The sequence below is a fragment of the Strix uralensis genome, chromosome 2, assembly GCF_047716275.1.
Source record: "Strix uralensis isolate ZFMK-TIS-50842 chromosome 2, bStrUra1, whole genome shotgun sequence".
In the NCBI taxonomy this organism is placed as follows: Eukaryota; Metazoa; Chordata; class Aves; order Strigiformes; family Strigidae; genus Strix; species Strix uralensis.
The window spans coordinates 40,091,893-40,104,750 of record NC_133973.1 but is presented as its reverse complement, the minus strand read 5'-3'; the positions used below and the strand labels follow the sequence as shown (position 1 = coordinate 40,104,750).

General features: G+C 43.9%; 1 long non-coding RNA gene across 1 annotated transcript in view; it reads right to left on the bottom strand.

The window, feature by feature from the left end:
* The window catches only part of LOC141940138 (uncharacterized), a 42,851-nt gene extending 30,967 nt beyond the window's left edge, over positions 1 to 11,884 (bottom strand). Inside the window, exons 1-2 of the long non-coding RNA XR_012627893.1 lie at positions 11,563 to 11,884; positions 10,428 to 10,552 (exon numbers count right to left, since the gene is read on the bottom strand). This is a non-coding gene — a long non-coding RNA (uncharacterized LOC141940138). The remainder of the gene's footprint in view (positions 1 to 10,427; positions 10,553 to 11,562) is intronic.
* Between the last annotated feature and the right edge of the window lie 974 nt (positions 11,885 to 12,858).

Genomic DNA, 12,858 nt, shown 5'->3' with positions numbered 1-12,858 from the left:
AACAAAAGCTCTACAAGCACTCTGAATCTGTAGGAAAAAAATGATAGAAATTGTTGTTCAAAGGGCAGGGAGCAGCTTTAGGTTTTGGATCTGTAATGTCCAGCACAGTGGGGCTCTGACCCTAACCTGCAGCTTCTCAATGCTGTGACAACGTACATATAAAAACCTATCTCCTAAACAGGTAACTGTGTCAGGACTGGTAAGAAAGAAATGCCCTCAAAAGCAGGCTCCCTCCTCTGTTCTCATCCCCAGAACTTTTGTCTGTAATGTTTGCCTTTTACCTGGATTCCTCATGGAGGTTCAAAGAAATGGTTCTTATTTCCCAGGCCCTAAAGCAGCTCCTTGTGGGCAGCACAGGGAAGTTGTGCTACAGATTTCCAGAGAAGAGGTTTGGCCCTTGGGATAGCCTAGGCAATAGACACCCATATTTTGGATATCTGGACTGAGACAGACTCCAAGACCTTTTCTGGAGTGCTGTGTCTGCTCTGGCATCCTCTTCAAAATGAATGTGACCAACCAGAAAGAGTTCAAGGAGAGTGTGCAAAAAGCTTTGGATATGTGGAAAAATATGCTTCACAAAGACAGAGTTGAAGCTCCATTTGTTTAGCTTACTGATGAAGTCAGCAGATGGTTTGCTTATAGTTTATTAGCTCTTATGTTAAGAGAAGGTATTTGATATTGAAAGGTGATGTAAAGCAAGGCTGGACTCTTTTTTTTCTTGAGGAATAATTTTACTTTAAACAGAAGTTACTTGGCTCAGGAGAGTTCATTCACATAAGAGGGAACAGTAATTCCCTTAGGGGTATTAAGGGATTGAGTGGATGAAATACTGCAGATGTTATGCAGAAGGTTAGAGTAGATGATCATGATGGTAACTCCTGGCCTTGAAATTTGACTGTTTCATAAAACTTCTGGGCGGAGGGATCATAACAGAATGTACCACGGGATTTTAGAGATGCTTATAAAATCCTACCTCAGCATTCACTGAACGTGTCTGGAACAAGAACTGTGCTGTCCCACGCATTCAGATTTGGCTCAAGAATGTTAAACTGAGCATAAAGAAAGCTAAATGACAACGTAGCAGAGAATAGGAGGGATGGCTGGTGATGTGGCCTGGGTATTTAAGATCTTTACAAGCAATTGTGAACAGAAGATAAACAACACAATCACAGTGTGCCACACTCAGAGAGAAGGCAAATGTCATTGCAGAATAACATGTCATCTGACGGCAGAAAATAACCCTCTCATACTACTTTCAAAGGTTACTTCAAAGCTTACAGTCAGAATGTTATCAAGACCTCGGGTTTCAATATTTGTGTTAAGCCATATTGTTCAAAAAAACATTTTTAAGGTGGAGCTTGATCAGGTTTTTGAAGGTCCTTATAGGATGTAGTCACCTGTGGTGGGAGGGGAATAGGAATGGTGATTCAAGAGATCTTCTCCCATTCTGGGCCTCTAAAATGTAGGAACTGTGTAAAAAGAAGGATCGTTATGCAAGGGGGCAACGAGCATATCTGCTCATAAAGATGTGCCAAAATCCAAGATTTTACAGGAATTGTAGCTAATCTGTGTTCCTATGTCTTATCCATGTCTGCAAATTTGAGTTACAACTTGTATGCTGAGCAGCACTGTGATTTCACAGTGTCCCCTAGTCAAAAGGAGCTCGGAAGGACAGACCCATCAGTAGTTCAATGCTGTCACCGCGTTGTGCCACCTGGCTACCTGCCGAACGTCACACGGATCCTTCTCACTATCCCAAGATCACTGTAACATGCTTGCACTGAAATATCATCAAATCGTAGAAAAGTTTGGGTTGGAAGGGACCCTGTTTCAGAGGGATTACTAGTGGTCCATGGTCACGTCACTGACTAGTACTACTGCTGTCAGGCCTTTAATCAATCAAAATATGAAAACCCATGCATTAAGATATAACAATGTTTTAAATGAAGTCTCAGAATACTGCACTAAGTATTTTCCACAACTGCCAGAGTTACAAAATTTCTGCTTTGTAGGAAATATGAAAGTATTTTTGTTTGAAATGTAAACAGTTTCAAATGCCAAAATTCCCTTCGGTTTTCAGCCAGCTCAACAGGACAACAGCACTGGCTCAGAGAAAGGGGAAGGCATGCCACCTTGAGTAGTGAGACTGACCTTATGCTACTCTCTCTCTCTCACTGGCATCTTCTCATCTAGAACTGAGGATTTTTGCAAACTAAGGTCTTTACTGCAGTGTCCCCGTTTACCAGTTCTATTCATAAGTGCATGTGCTGTCCAGTGGCTGCATGCAGTATTTCCCCCATCCCAGAAACAGAGACAGCATTCAGATTCTTTCCAGTTTATTTTCAGGAGGGTGCTGGTTTGACACTGATACTCAGAGGCAAATATTTATTTGGGGCAATCCAGTTTATTTATCCTGCATTGTTTTTCTTCCTGAACCAGTGGGAACAAACAAGTACATTTCCTTGTTGGGAAATGATGGTTGGACTTTTCAGAAAGTTCTCTGTCCAAAAGAAGTTTTGGGTCCTGGTTTCTACCCAGGGCCACACTCTTTTTTGCTGTGTGATTGCTTTCACCTTATTTTTACTCTGTCTGACTTTTAACAGAGCTCCAGCCAGGTAGCACTCCAATGTCTTGCTCTGTAACTTACCTCCAAGGAAATCCCTAGGGCCACATCTCAAGATGTGTGATCAGTGGCTTGGGGCTGGTTTTGATTGTGTCAGCCATCATTAAATGGGAGGGATGCTGGGGGGGGCACAAAGAAAGAAATTGTTTCTTTCTTGAATGTGCTTAGTCCACCACCAGCTTTTACCAAGTCTGTGATTTATAGCAGTTATTACCAGCCTCTCTTGGTGCATAATGTTTACATATTGCCTAACCTGTGCCTAACTTCTATGTACTTTTCAGTTACAAAGACTACTGGTCAAAATGGTCAAAGGTACTATTACCATAAAACATCAGATGCTTTTTACTAGAAAGTTGTGATACTCTTCAGTTTAGACAGAGGCAGATGTCTGTACAGCTAAAGAAAAGGGTTAACATTTTTTTTAACATAAAGCCTGTATTATTCAAGAACTGAAGAGAAAAAAGTCCAGCAAAATAAAAGTTACTGTGTAAATAGAGTTGGGAGGGAAAAAAAAGCCGTCTTGAAAAAAGCATGATGTTTACATGACACATTTTGGAAAAGTTCTGTGCCATTTCAAGGTAGTTGTAGTTGTAACAGGACACCTGGTTGTTAGACCATATGGCTGGAAGATTTTTGCAAGGTAGAAAGCCCACAGATTATGGCTTTGGCTACCATTCAGCATATGAAATCAAGGAGAGGAGGAGTTTAACAAGTGTGAGAGCACTGTCAAAGCTATGACCAAGCAGTGGTTGCACTAGTGGTGGGAGAACCAGCTGCACTGCTGCAGCTGTGGCACTCGGTTTTGCTATGTGCATTGTCCCCCCAGGGGTTCCTTGATGACAGCAGAAGTGACTGTTTGTGCTTGGCCTGTCCAGAGCCCATCAGCGCAGCAGCAGTGGGAATGGCCACTGGAAGAAGCGGTCTGTCTGTGGGTGAGTAGGGTATTACAAACACTCAAAGGATTTTTGATTTAAGGCCTGCAGTGCCTCAGTGCTTTAGGGAGTGGATTTGGCTGTAGACAGAGAGAAAAAGTAGTAAAAGAAGAGCTGAGAAAGTGCAATACAGAATTTTTCAAAACCACTGTTTTACCCCGCCTTTGTTAAAAATTCAAACAAATACCCACTAGCTGAAAAAGTATATTGAATAATTGGATTCTAGATACTGTGCCAACAAAACACACATGGGCCATGGTGATAAAAGGTTTTCTCCCGGTGGAACAAATCACTTATCAGGCTATGATACAAAGTAAGGAAACATTTCAGTACAAGTGAACTTTAGCTTCACAATAGCTGCAATAAGGGAACGCTGACTTTCAGCTGCCTTATTTGGAGGAGAACTATCCAGACCTACCCACAGCTTTTACTTATCTGCTATTGTGTAATTTTTAATGTCATATTTGCTTATACGTGCCCCATAATGACTATTTTCCACTAGAGACATGTACAGCTACTATTATGCAGCCTCACATGTTTCCTTCAAAATTTCTTCTCCCTCTTTTCTCAGCCACTTTGTCTCTCACTTTCTTTTCATATCTTGGCCATTTCCTGTCTTTCATTCATTTTCATATTATTCCTTCCCTTTCTTTTGTCTCTTTCTTTCCTTTCTCATCTTTCATATTCCAAGTCTGACACAAAGCCCATAGACTGTAATTTTCTCTTTTAGTACCTATTTCCTCCTCAATAATGTTTTCATCAAACACTTGAGAGAGAAAAATTTGGAAAAACTTTTTCATTTATCCTGAGATATTTATTCTTTATGTCCTTCCTCTACCCAAGAAAACTAGCAGTTAGTAGAGCCGCATCTGTACTACGGTTTGGGGTGCCAGGGACTGGAATGAGACACAGGGTTGTGATGTAGAGTAGTGTCAACAATGGCACCTACATTTTTCATTATTCTAATATGAAAAGAAAGTTGAGATTCCCCTAAGAATCACAGTTAAACTGATTTGAAAAGCATTACAAAAAATTAAGCTTGTAGTAGTGGCATAACAGGGAGGGAAAAAGAAGTGTGGAGAAGTGCTGCATCAAACTCCCGTGCCACCGTCGATGGAGCCGGGCTGTGACCCAGGACTCGGTGCCCCAACCATCGCTGCTGCAGGGATGTCTGGGCTGTCGGTGAGCCCAAGACCTGGGCAGGCTGGGCAGGGATGGCCATGCTGCCCATGTGTAAGCCAAGCCTGCCTTGAAGGCACCTCACTGCAGGTGCCAGATGACCTGCCCCATCACTTATTCTCCTGTCTCGCTGTGAGGTTGAGGCATTTATTCACAGGTTGTTATTCCAAGAACTGTTTCTAGCAGCTGTTTCTGCCTATTGCTGATGACGCATTTTTTTTTCTCCAGCACAGATAGTCTTAAAATATGGATATTTAAGTCTCATGAAAGTGAAAAAACTGAAAAGAAATACAAAACATCCCCACAAGCCCAGCGGGTGATACCACACTGGCATTATTTAGAGCCCTTCCTCACTTTTAATCTGGTTTTGTTTGTTTGTTTGTTTGTTTTTACTAGTGCTAGAGAAATGAAGGGAATCTCCAAATTCCACCTGAGGAGGACATACTTTTGATGTTCAACACATGTTTGGAAGACATCCATGACTTCTTAACAGGAGGTAAAGCGATCCCAAATGCACCATTGTGCACTTGTATTAAGGAGACTAGAGGACACTACCTAGCCTAAGACAAGGCTGTTGCAGTTTTCTTCTTTCCTCTCCTCAGCAAAGAAAAGGGGTAATAAGGTACCAGGCTACTCCGCCTTGTTGGAGGCAGCAAGTAGTGCCATGTATGACCTTTTGTTACTTTGACATGCTGCCTTATAAGCTGGTAGCTTTAAGAAATGCAAGGCAGAAAAATTTAATCTCCTGGAACATGATGTAAAGTCATTTAATTATTTTTAAGACATTCTTTGAGAATGACTGGATTGCTGCTTAAGGTGGGGCGTGTGCGTGTGAGTAAAGGTTTGCACTTAACCGAAAAAGGCCTCCTGGGTGTCCCAGAGCTGTTAAAGCAGCCTGTTTCCTGGGCTGGCCTGTAAACTCTGGGCACTTGGAGATCCTGGATGCTTTCCAGCCAGGCTGCCAATTTTCAGACAAGCATGGGTAATTCTCAGGCTCACCCACTCCTACCCACAAGCTGAAGTTTCTATTCTCCTGACAGCACAGTGCTTTTCTTTGGCTATGCTCCCACCCAGCACCCACAGCACAACTCCAGCCCTGCCATTGCAAAAGGTACAGGCTCCTGAGTATTGATGGGTGAGAGCTGGATTTTTTTGGTCTACAGGGAAAGCAATGGGTTTGAAAAATTCTTCTTTCTCAGAATGCAACAAAGGCACTCCATTTTTCTCCCAAATTTCCTATGAGACCAGACTATACTCCCAAAAAACACCCATAAAACCCCCTTTTTGAACTGATCTCAATGTTTCATTTTGATAAAAATGCAATGTCTCATTCTTATTCCACCTTGAAAACTATTTTTTTCATGTACAATAAAAAAAAAAATCAAACCCTGCTAAACTGTCTTTTCAAACTGAAAAACTGGAACATTTGCTTCCAGAAAGTTCAGGTGAGACCTTCATGGAAGACTTTCCCTAAAAATTTGTTTTTCAAAATGAGCTATCTTTGCCCAAATTAGATAAAACCCTTTGTTTTTAACAAAATAGCATTTTTTTCTGGTGGGAAAGAAGTTACCTTGGAAGATTTCTATGCAGCTCTATAGTGGGCTGGCCTATGGAGATACTGCGGATGATTTATCCATCAGTGGTAGAAAAGAGAAGTGTTTGGACCAAAGCTTGAACTAGGGTTTCCCTTGGCCTTCTCCTCTCACAATGATGTACCTGCTTCTGCTTCCCATCTCCTGGCACAAGCCTGCCCTACCACTCCCCTAGCCTGTAATATAGGCACAACTGAAGATTAGAGAATAAGGGCTTCAAGCATTGAAATAAGTCAAAAAGCTATTCTAATTGAGTATATACACCTCCACAGAAACGTAGTAAGATCTAGTTCTACTCCACAGTGGCTATGAGATTCAGTGCTCTTCTTCCTTGTTATTACATTTTGCTCTAGAAGTAGTATTGTCTCCAAGAACTGGATACAAAGATCTTTGAAGCCAACTAAGAAAATCTCTTAGGCTGAATTTTCCCATAATTTTGAAAAATTTGGCATTTATTTATTTTTATTTTTTTTTAATTTTGAAGGAGGAAAATCTACTAGCTTATTTATCCTCTTTTCTTTACCAATGCCAGTTGTGGTAGTACTGGGTTTTGAACTGAGCTCTAAAACTAAATTACAGCAGTAGAGCTGTAAAAAAGCTGTTCTAATTCTGGGAATACAAACATTCAGTTGCCTCTCAAAGTCTCAGCTACCATAAAATGCCTAACCTGCACACCTTTTAAAACCAACTCCTCTGCTCATCTTATCACCACCTCCTCCAACCTCTAGTCCTAAGAGTAATCTTCATCTCTTTCCTCCTTATACAAAAGCTGATCTAAAAGAGAAACAAAGCAGGGTTGTGGGAATAGAGATGTTTGTCCTCCTGTGCTGGGTGGAAGAGTACATAGTGCTGCTTTGTTAGTGAGAGAAAGGTTTTCCATCCGTTCTCAGCCAAGGGACTGCGTTCACATTTCAGCTGACCAGACAGGGCTATACGGCTCTCAAAGAGTTTCTGTGGCAATGGGTGAAAATATTTGTATCTGGATTTGTCTTCTGCTGTGTTTGTCAACACCAGTAAAGGTCAATGTTTTTCCCTGGTCAGGAAAAGATGTCTAGCTTTACAGCAGCATGAAAGCTGAAAGAAGAAAATCAAGCAGAAGTTTTGGCAAGTGGCTGATCCTTCACGATCCAGGAACCATTAACCTATTAAAATGAAATTGTTTCTTTTTCTGTCCCCAGGACACTTCAGTCATTCCCATAAGTGCTGATCCTTCCAAGCAACTCAGAGAAAGCTGAGTCTTGCTGTCAAAGGAGCACGTTAGCAAAGCTCCCCAAAATGTCCCTGTTCATCTCTTCAAGCAGACACTGCAGAGGGAAAGCAATAGCCTAATCAAGCCATAACATGGAGAAAGAAAAGGGATGAACTGAAATAATTCTCTTTCCCTCTTGCTAGCCCCAGAATTTAATTTCTGGCTTTTAGGCTCTACTGAAGTCTAAACATAGCAACATGGCATTGAAAGAGAGCCTTTCTAAATTTTAGGGAATCTCTAGTCTTGCATTTAAAGTCTAAAGGAAATATAATGCCTATTCTGCGTATCTTCAAAATAAATCAACAACCAAGCCCGATTCCTATCCTAGTGTTGTTGGAATGAGAAGCTAGATTCATAAAACGTTACACTATGGAAATCTAGATTAAGAGTGCATTAAATCTGAGTCTTGCCCAGTACATGGATATTTTCCTGTCAGATCCCAGTCTCTGCAACATCTTTTTTACAGTATTTTGTTCAAGTGTATCTCCCCTACTTCTTCTGACTAGAAAATGAATACATGCAAGACCCAGACTGCTTGATTCTGGCAGCATGAAGCAGCAGACATTTAAAAATGCATTTATAATTTCAAGGAAGCCATTCCAGGTTGCTTTTTCAGAGTGTGATTGAAAGTAATTTTGAAAACGCAGAACACTAAAATAAGAGGAAGATGGAGACACGACTATCTGTAGGCTCTCAGATTTGTTCAAGGAGATCAGGATACTTGACAGCATATAAGAGTAATTTCTACTAAGAGTAGTTTCAAATAAAAATTCATGGTTTTCCTCAACTAATGGAAAAAAAAGTTGCCAAATGGCACATTTTAAGGTTAACACAGCAATGGCTGTTACTCATGCCCACTATTGCATATAAAGTGAATACAGAAATAACTCGGCAACGGTTTGAATTGGCATTGGGTTTTTAAATCTGGTGGTTCTGATTTTAATTTAACATATCCTGTGGTGCAGTGTGTGAAATATGTACTTAACCCAGATTGTTGTGAGCTGAAAGCACACTCGTGTTTATTTTACATTATTTGCTGTAGTTTGTTGAAAGCCAACATTCCTGGGCAGTGAATGCAGTGGGGATGAATCATTTGAACTAGGTGAGGGGTTAGCAGCTGGAAGAAAATGAAAGTTAAATAACTGCATTAAATTTCAGCAAAATGGGTTAAAAAATGTAACTAGAGAAACCGCTATCTTCATTCTGAGACAAGGAATTACGACACTTATTTTTCTATGGGTTACCTACCAGTACTTTTAATGCCAGCAATGATTAGAGGTAACTAACATCACACATTTCCTACCTTCAGAACTGAGGCGCTGAAGCGAAGTTAAATACAAATTACTACCAGGAGCTGTAGCGAATGCCTGGTGTGACAGTACAGCACCAGGGAATTGATCCTAATGATTTACTATTCATATCACCATAGTTCATAGGAATCTTAATCAAGGACCAGGACATCACCAGACTGAGTATTGAATGGTTAAGGAAAAAAGATGGGCCCTGTGCTGGAGAGCTTAGCACTGAAGCAGAGGCAATGGGAAATGACAAAGTAGGCAAAGAAGAGGGAAAGCAGAAGGAAATGATGGAACAGCAGCTTTTGGCAGATCAGAAATGAGCTCAGCACAGGGGCAGTTCACAGTAAAGATTTTCTGAGAGCATCCCGGAGGCTTTTAATGATGATTTTGACAGAAGACAAGGGACCGGCTGCGCGGGCGTTTGTGGCGTGCCCGTCTCACGCCTGAGGAGTGGTGGGAGTGAATGGGCAAAGGTGCTTGTCTGAAAATCTATCGAGTGAGGCTAGGCTCGTATTAAGGGCTAGCTGAGGGCAGAAATTATATCTAGTTAGTGAGTGATGCACTGGGGGGCCTTGAGAGCAGAGGGAAGGGGCTTCTGCTGCACATAGCAGAGCAGGGGAAGGGGGACAGAAGCAGCAGCTGCAGAGCCAAAGCCACTCGTGAGGAAAGGATGCTCGTAGCAGTGTTTGAGCTGGGTACAAGTTGGATGAGACAGTGTTTGCCGAGGCCAGAAAGAAAAAGAGGTGGGAGTAGCTGAGATTCCAAATGCCAGAAGCCTGCACAGGAATTTTAGCTGAAAGGAGATGAAAGGCCACTGCGTAAAGATGGTATCTAGAAAAAAATAAAATCACTGAGGATGTGAGAAGAAGTCTGAGCCAAAGATGTCTCCTAAGGATGCCTGTGGGACAGGCAGCATGCTCCTGAGGCCAAGCAGTATGTCCCAGGGCTGCCAGCTGAGCAGCTTTGTTCCCACCACGCTGGGCTTCAGCTGGGGGATTAGGTGTCTTTTGGGTGGTGTCAGAAGGACAGGCCTCCACTGGGATAGATGGAGCAGGGAAGCAGATCTGTAAATCACCAGTGAGAGGGAATGGACTCGAAAGACTCGAGCAAGGACAAGAAGCCAGTGGGCCACCAAGTGAGGATAATGGCTTCGTGGGTGTCTGGCCTGAGAAAGACCCAGGTGCTTTCCCCAGGGCTGTGCACCACTTCTTGTGATTTCACAAGCTGGTCTGCAGAGGTGTCTTGCTGGTCCCTGACTTTCTTCCTCTGCCTTTAGCTGCTCTGCTCTCCTCGCTTGGGTGTGAACAAATACCAAGGAGACTGAGGGCAGGCTGACACATCTTGTATCATCTTCCAGCATTTGGAAGATCAGCATTGGTGAAACCTGGAAGAAGCAGAAGTGCTGAAACCTGCCAAAGTCAGGAAATCAGTCAGGTGGAGCACTGTGGAGTACAAAGAACTGGGACAGAGGAGGCAGAATAGCAACAGAGGGTTTCCTTGAGCTAGCTAACAGGTGAATTGCACAGCAACAGGGTTCATCATCACTCTACTTACCCGATTTCAATTTTCAGAGACAGAAGGGTTAGTCCTTCATCATCCTGTTGGTCTGGTCCACATGGCAGAGACTCAGAGCAAAGCAGTTATTCACCACGGATCGATTGGAAAAGGACAGGCCCTCTCTAAAAACAATAAAGTTACATTCACTGGAGACTGTATCATGTCTACGAGCAATAGGGGCTGGACTCATGTAAGATGAGGATGGTTCTATCATTTTGGGCCTTCTTAAGTCTGCATTTAGTGTACAGCTTCCACAGCTGTACTTAATGCAACTTTTTGTTTACCACAGGCTCTTGTCCTTCAAAAAGCATGGGGATACCTTGTCTGGACAAAGCCCTTGTTAAGCCAAGTAAGTGTTTCCTGGTCACTCTTTTGAGTTACTTCTTTAGGCTGAGAGATACCGACATATGGACGCTTACATTCCTGAGACACCTCTGGATATGCAAGCTTAAATTCAGTGCACGGGTACCGCCTCGCGTTTCGGCCTGCCCCGATGGAGCCGCGGAGGCTGTGGCTGCAGATGCTGGTGCGGAGCCCTGCCCTCCGTGCTGCCCGGGGCACGGCCGGGGCACGGCCGGGGGCCGCCCCTCACGCCTTGAGCTGTCTGGGGACAGCGGAGGGACCCGGCCGCGAACGCCCGCCGCGCCTTGGGCCGCATGGGCTGAGCCCCGCCCCGGCAAGGCCGCGGGAGCTGCAGGGGCTCAGCCTGGGGCGGGGCGCGTCGGCGATGGCCCCGCTGCTAGGAGCGGAGGCGCGGGGCGCGGGGCTGCCGGCCTCGGGGGCTGGATGAGAGGAGCGGGGGGCGGCCGGGCTGCACCGCGGGGCGGCGGCCGCCCGGGGGAGCGCAGGCACCGCCGCCGCCGGCCTCAGCCCGCCCCGCCACAGCCGCCGCCCGCCCCGCCGCGCCCCGGCCCCGCGGCCCCGCGGGAGGAAGCGCCTCGCTTCGCAGGCGGGAGCTTACAGGAGCTGGCACCAAGTTGCAGCGGGCGCTTTCGAACCCCATTCAGAATAAAATATCTCCCCCTTCCCCCCACCCCCCCCACCCCTCCACCGTGCGTTACATAAATTTAAACTTTTCCATTATCGAAGCTCTCAAATATTCTGAGAGAGGTTACAAAATGTGTTTACTTACAAATTTGGAAGTAGCGACAAGACGCAATGCAGTGAATTTGTCATCTGCTCATGACTAGCAGATGGTCCTCCTTCTTTGCGAGCAAACTGCGTGAGTCACATCTTGCCTGGTTCGTAGAATGGAACCGAGCAGCTCTCTGGCACCAGGGTGGACAGTGTCACCCACCGCTAATCGTGCCACCTGCCCACACGGCCAAGGGCCTCTCTTGCACTGGGCGGATTTCACTGCGCCTTTTGTAAAGGTTCGTTATTCCTCCTTCTTCCACGTTAGATTAATTTGGGTGCGCTCCTGGCTATAGAGACGGCTTCACGTGGCTCTTGCAGTGCAAAGGGATCTTTAAATGGGAACACATCACATTAACATTTTACAGACGATCTGAAAGAGATAACTGTGAGTTATGCTTAAACAGACTCATTTTTTAGCACTGGATGAAGCCAAAGTGGGGATTGCAAAAAAAGCCTTTTGAGACCCTTTTGCCTGGATTCAGTGCTGCTGCAGGCAGCGCTGTGAAAACCCAGTTCCCTGCACCAAGGCACAGCACATTGAAGGTGGCTCTAAACTCTGCTGTTAGTCAGTAGCAAAAAAAAAAAAAAAAAAAAATTAATCTGGTGCAACTCTACATTGGTTCAGGGGTCTGTGCAGAGCTTGCAGGATTGGAGTTGCTTGTCCTGGTAAACAGATGAGGCTCAATTTTATTGCAGGTATGTTAGAAAGTTGTTTTCCAAGGATAAAGTCATCAACCATCCTCTTCTGCCATCCCTCTCCTGGTCTTGAAACAATTATTTGACCAGCTATATTCACGCTGATTTCTCTTGTTAGTTTTTTTCCTCAGTCATGACAGATTCCTTGTTTTGTCTTATCATGTAAATCTGCACAGATGAGTGGTTTTCCTCTGTACCTTTTTTTTTTTTTTTTTTTTTGTGGATTCTTCACAACAGAACAAGAGGGAGCAAGTTTAAATGATACAAAGATGAGATGCTAAGAGTGATGGGGAAAATTCAGGGAAGATATCAACCTGAAAATGTTTTGAAATGCTTTTTTGCAAAGTGGCTAGGTTTCAAGTTGACAGGCTCTTTTAAAATGAATTCATTTCCAAAGCTGTCACTTATTTATATGGCATAATACTTGTTGCTCTTTGCTGGATGCAAGAGTTCCACTCACTCACACCAGCGACGTGTAAGTTATGCGCTTCTGCCGGATGCTCACATGTTTGCACAATGTGAGACACTTGAATTGAGCTTGACTGTCTTTAGGTAGCGGAGTGCATGTGAATAATGTAAGGAAACAGTTCTGGGT